The sequence below is a fragment of the Heterodontus francisci genome, chromosome 15, assembly GCF_036365525.1.
Source record: "Heterodontus francisci isolate sHetFra1 chromosome 15, sHetFra1.hap1, whole genome shotgun sequence".
Taxonomy (NCBI): domain Eukaryota; kingdom Metazoa; phylum Chordata; class Chondrichthyes; order Heterodontiformes; family Heterodontidae; genus Heterodontus; species Heterodontus francisci.
In genome coordinates this window covers 94,481,066-94,487,627 of record NC_090385.1, presented here as the reverse complement: position 1 = coordinate 94,487,627, position 6,562 = coordinate 94,481,066, and positions in this window count along the sequence as shown.

Sequence of the window (6,562 nt, the reverse complement as noted above, 5' to 3'; positions counted from 1 at the left end):
AACACTTCAATTCGACCCTTCTCCTCTAATCCTATTTCCTTGCAGCGTTTATATTCCTCATTTTCAAATACTTATCCAATTTCCTTTTGAATGATGTTCTAGTGTCTGCCTCATAAGTGTCTTCTCGTAAAGCATTCCATGTTCTAATAAGCCTCTGTGTGGAAGCATTTCTTCTAATGGGAACAGTGTTCTAGCAGAAAGGATAAATAGGGAGGTGGCAAAGGCTTATAGCCAGTAGGACATGTGCATATTGTCACACCTTTCAGGATTGTCTCATCTGAATGTGAGGCCACATGGATGTCACACCTGAACAATGTCACAGGTCTGAAGGGCAAAACCTTTATAAAGCTCTGGTTAGGCCACAACTAGAGTATTGCATCCTCTTCTGGTCACCACACTTTAGGAAGGTTGTGAAGGTCCTTGAGAGGTGCAGGGGGGATTTACCAGAATGATTCCAGGGATGAGGGATTTTAGCTACCAGGTTAGATTGGAGAAGCTGGGATTGTTCTCCTTGGAGTAAAAGAGATTGAGGAGAGATTTGACTGAGGTTTACAAGATTATGACAGGTTTAGATAAGGTGGACAAAGAAAAGTTGTTCCCATTAGCTGATGGTCCAAGGACCAGGGGACACAGATTGAAAGTTTTGGGCAAGAGATGCAGGGAGGATGTGAGGAAGAACTTTTTTACGCAGCAGTGGTAATGTCCTGGAACTTGTTGCCTAAGAGGGTGATAGAAGCAGAGATGATTAATGGTTTTAAAAGGAAATTGGATGGTCACTTGAAGGAAATAAACTTGCAGGGTTGCAGGCATAGAGCAGAGGAATGGGACTAACTGGATTTCTCTACAGACAGCTGGCATGGACTCGATGGGCTGAATGGCCTCCTTCTGTGCCATAATGACTTTATGAATCAGGATTGATTCCTGATAGACTGTTAGGTTACTATCTACATATCTGATCTTTTTTGAATAATCATTCTCAGGATATGAGCTTTGTTGGCAAGGCCAGCATTTATTGCCCATTTCCAGCTGCCCTTGCGATGGTAATGGTGAGCACATTCTTTGCTGAATATGAACAAATTAAAGAGTAGCAGAAAGTGTCAACAAAGACTAAGTAGTCAATACAAAATTGAGTAACTAAATTCTTCATTTTTTGGCAAAGCTACCATTCAAGAAACAACAAGTACAACAAAACCAGCCAATCAAACAATTCAAATTATTTCTCCACATTCTCTTCAACCACCATGTTCTTTTTCACTTAGTTTAGTTTAGAGATACAGCACTGAAACAGGCCCTTCGGCCCACCGAGTCTGTGCCGACCATCAACCACCCATCTATACTAATCCTACACTAATCCTACATCCATATTCCTACCACATCCCCACCTGTCCCTATATTTCCCTACCACCTACCTATACTAGGGGCAATTTATAATGGCCAATTAACCTAACAACCTGCAAGTCTTTGGCATGTGGGAGGAAACCGGAGCACCCGGAGGAAACCCACGCAGACACAGGGATAACTTGCAAACTCCACACAGGTAGTACCCAGAATTGAACCCGGGTCGCTGGAGCTGTGAGGCTGCGGTGCTAACCACTGTGCCACTGTGCCGCCCCAGGTCAGTGTTACAGATTGAAATAACGCTTATATGTGTTGGGATGAAATCAGCCAAGGGTAAGAGCCATATTTGGATCTCATCATTGATAAACAAGCATAAATACAAAGGCATACTCTTGTCCATAAGGGACCTGAGGTTCAGTTACAGAAGAGGCCAGTTATTCTCTACCCAAGGAGAACATCCAAAGTTAAAATACAAACTCATAACAATGCTGAATCTGTGCTGATTCAAGTCAGGAGTGTGATAGAACACTTGCCACTCACTTGGATGGCTCAAACCGCAACAACACTTAAGAAGCTCATCACCATTCTGGATAGGGCAGTTCACTTGATCCATGTCCCTGCCATCAGAATCAATATCCACTATCTCCTTCACTGGCAGACTGTGGTGGTGCAGTGTGTACTATCTGCAGGACGCACTCCAGCAGCTCATCAAGGTTACTTGAACAGGATCTCCCAACCCAACGACCTCTACTCTAAAGGTGAACAAGTTCAGCAGCGTTGTGGGGAACACTGTCACCTCCATATTCTCTCCAAGTCACACACCATCCTGACTTGGAAACATATCGCCATTCCTTCATCATCCCTGGTTCAGAATTCCTATCTTGCACCATTGTGGGAGCACCTTCATTGTGAAGAAGGTTCATTATCACCTTCTCAAAGGCAACTAGGGATAGGCAATAAATGCTGGCCTTACCAGCGATGCCCAGTTCCCAAAAACAAATGAGACAAAAACAGGGAAAGTGCATCTACTGAGGAATCTGCAGCTACAGGAAAATACCATGATGCAGGGTGTAACTAAAATAACATTTTATTTTAACAACAAGTGCTGGAACTACTCAGCAGAGTTCACATTTCAGGCCCGTGATCTTTCATCAGGACTGGCAAAGGTTAGAAAAAAGGTTTTAAGCAAGTGAAGTGGGGCGGGGCAGGGGGGGCAGTGGTTTTGTGGGGAAGAGAACAAAAGGGAAGGTGTGTGATAGGTCAGGAGAGAATAAGTATCAAAGATGTCATGGGACAAAGGCAAAGAGAGTGTTAATGCTGTGGTGAAAGACAAAGAATTAGTCCAGAGAGAGTGTTAATGGCAGAATAATGAGCAGCTCTGTCAAAAGTACATGAAAAACACATTGTTAAAAAATAAAAATAAAATGATAAAAAAAAGAAAAATATAAAAAAGGCCAGTCATGCCCTGAAATTGTTGAACCCAACGTTGAGTCCACAAGGCTGTTGAGTGCCTAATCGAAAGATCAGGTGCTGCTCCTCGAGCTTGGATTGATGTTCACTGGAACACTGCAGCAAGCCCAGGACAGAAATGTGGGCATAAGAGCAGGGTGGTGAGTTGAAATGGCAAGCAACCAGAAGCTCAGGGTTATGCTTTCGGACTGAGCGGAGGTGTTCTGCAAAGCGGTCACCCAATCTACATTTGGTCTTCCCAATGTAGAGGCGACTGCATTGTGAGCAGCGAATACAGTATACCAAATTGAAGGAAGTATAGGTAAATCGCGCTTCACCTGCAAGGAGTCTTTGGGGCCTTGGATGGTGAGGAGAGACAAGGTAAAAGGGCAGGTATTACACCTCCTGCGATTGCATGGGAAGGTGCCATGGGAAGGGGGCGAGGTGTCAGGGTGATGGAGGATTGGAAGGAACGATCCCTTCGGAATGCTGACAGGGGAGGGGAAGGGAACACCTCCGCTCAGTCCGAAAGCATGACCCGAGCTTCCAGTCGCTTGCCATTTGAACATACCTTCCTGCTCTCAGGTCCACGTTTCTGTCCTAGGCCCGCTGCAGTGTTCCAGCGAACATCAATGCAAGCTCGAGGAGCAGCAACTCATCTTTTGATTAGGCACTCTACAGCCTTCCGGACTTAACATTGAGTTCAATAATTTCACCTTTTTTATATTTTTCTATTGTTTAACATTTTTTAAATTTTATTTTTGAACCATGTGCCTGTTTTTCATGTGCTTTTGTACAGAGCTGCTCATTACTCTGCTATTAACACTCTCTCTGGACTAATGCATGGTCTCCCACCACAAGCTTTAACACTCTCTTTGCCTTTGTCCCATGACATCATTGTTATTTAATCACTCCTATCTTCTACCCTATCACACATCTTCCCTTTTGTTCTCTTCCCCACCAACACTCCCTCCCTCCTTCACTTGCTTAAACCTAAGTCTTTTCTACCCTTTGCCAGTTCTGATGAAAAGTCATGGACTTGAAACGTTAATCTCTGCTTCTCTCTCCACGGATGCTGCCAGACCTGTTGAGTATTTCCAACACTTTCTGTTTTTATTTCAAATTTCCAGCATCTGCTGTACTTTGTGTTTATTATAACATTTTATTTTGCCCTGTTAAGCTTTATCTCCACCAATAACTGCTTCGATGGAGGCATTTATTTGATGACGCATCAATGATTCCAGCGTCAAAACGGATTAAATGCAGGTATAATTATTTTCCAGAAGCCCAAACAAAAATAAAATAAAATTCTCCAATTAGAAAATTTGCAGCTCAGTTAAAAACACAGTTCTATCTGGGACAAATTAAAATACTTTGGGGGAGAAAATCATTCACACAGCTGGAAATACTCAGCAGGTCACACACCACTGCTTCTAGCCACAAGCCGTTTCAATGATGTTAATGGAGAATGCCTGCGGGCCATGTAGGTAGTGGTCCGCTACAATGTCTGACCCGGTGAATTGACCTACATCTGTGTAACACTGCTAGAAGTGTCGCTACATGAATGTGTTTCTCCCTGTTTAAGACGCTCAAAGGCAACTGCTTATAACTGCCCACAAAATATTTTCTAAAAGGAGAGAAGGTGCTTCATCAACCACATCCCAAGTGTAGGCAACAGAGGTAATTAAAGGTGCTGTCCATATTGGTGTTCCTTTGAGAGAAGGTTAAGTGCTCTCTGCTTCAAACAAGGGGGCTGACATTTCTGATACTTTATTGGGTTTACTGTTAATTGGGCAGAATGTCTTTGAGGGGTAATTATCAGGTTTTCACCCTATAATCACCGAGTCTCTTAAAAGAAAAATTCTAATTCTATCAGCAATGTTAGCAGTTCAGGACATGTTGTAAGAGATCAGAAAGATACTCTGGCTGCCTCAAAACACATACCGCATTTATTCACCGAACAGTGTGTTTAGGTGTTGGTCGAGGGATAAATATTGATTAGGACACCATGGAGAACTCCCCTGCTCCTCTTTGAAATAGTGCCATGGAATCATTTACATCATCCACCTGAAAGAGCTCATGGAACCTTGGTTTAATGTCCCATCGAAAAGACAGCACCTCCAGCACTTCCTCCATACTGTCATGGTGGTGTGTGAACGGGACTTGGTGCCAGATATGGGCAGCAGAGTTTTGGATGAGCTCAAGTTCACAAAGGGCTGAAGGTGGGAGACCAACCAGAAAAGCATCGGAATAGTCGAGTCTGGAGGCAGCAGTTGGTCTGAAACAGGGGTGGAGATATGTAATATTATGGAGCTGGATGTAGGTGATTGCGAGGTTTAAGGGGTCGGAAGTCCAGCTCAGGTTAAAATATGACACCAAGGTTGAGAACGGTCTGGTTCAGTCTAGGAAAGCTACCAGGGAGAGGAATGGAGGCAGTGGCTAGGGAACGGAGTCTGTGGAGGGGACCGAAGACAATGTCTTCAATCTTCCCAATATTCAATAGAAGAAACTTTCTGCATGTCCAATACAGGATGTTGGAGAAGCAGCATGATGATGTCACTGAGAGGCAGCATGTAGATGAAGCGTAGATGAACCCACAACCTTTTGACTCTGAGGTGAGACTACTACCACTGAGCCATGGCTAACAGCTGTGAAAAGGTCCAGTTGCTGATACTAATAGATATTGGTGTTCATATTTAGGGTTTATCCATCAATGAAGCAACGACACAAAGCTCCTTCGAAATCAGCAATCAAGAAGAATAAACGCAAGTAAGATTGAGTTGCTTGGCCTTCTAGGGTCAGATTGTTGGGGCTCAGGGGTTGCATATAACCCATGGGCTATGGTTTGGGTGCCCCTATCCTAGGGGCAGGTTCAGTTCTCAGGGAATGCTGCACTGAGAGTGTGGCTCCCTAAACCTCCACATTATAATGCAGACTATAGAATATCAAAATGATTCCCCAGAAAAACTATTGGCACAAGTTTGTTTTATCTAGTTAACTTAATGTACTGAAAAAAAAAGAACTTGCATTTATTTAGCACCTTTCACAATATCAGGATGTCCCAAAGCACTTTGCAGCTAATTAAGTACTTTTGAAGTGTAGTCACTGTTATAATGTAGAGAATACAACAGCCAATTCAGGCATAACAAGGTCCTACAAATAGTATTGAGATATTTCCCCAGTTAATCTGTTTTAATGATGCTGTTTGAGAGATAAATATTGGCCAGGACACCAGAGAGGATGTCCCTGTTCTTCTTATAATTAAGGACCTTGTACATTCACCTGAGAGAGAAGATGGGACCACAGTTTAATATCTCATTGGTAAAACAGCACCACTGACAGTGCAGCATTCTCTCAGCACTCCACTGGGAGTGTCAGTCTAGATTGCATGCTCATATCTCTGACTGCGAGGTGAGAATGCAACCAACTGAGCCATGGTTGACACATATGAACATACGAACTAGGGCTGCACAGTGGCGCAGTGGTTAGCACCGCAGCCTCACAGCTCCAGCGACCCAGGTTCAATTCTGGGTACTGCCTGTGTGGAGTTTGCAAGCTCTCCCTGTGCCTGCGTGGGTTTCCTCCGGGTGCTCCGGTTTCCTCCCACATGCCAAAGACTTGCAGGTTGATAGGTAAATTGGCCATTAGCAATTGCTCCTAGTATAGGTAGGTGGTAGGGAAATATAGGGACAGGTGGGGATGTGGTAGTAATATGGAATTAGTGTCGGATTAGTATAAATGGGTGGTTGATGGTCGGCACAGACTCGGTGGGCCG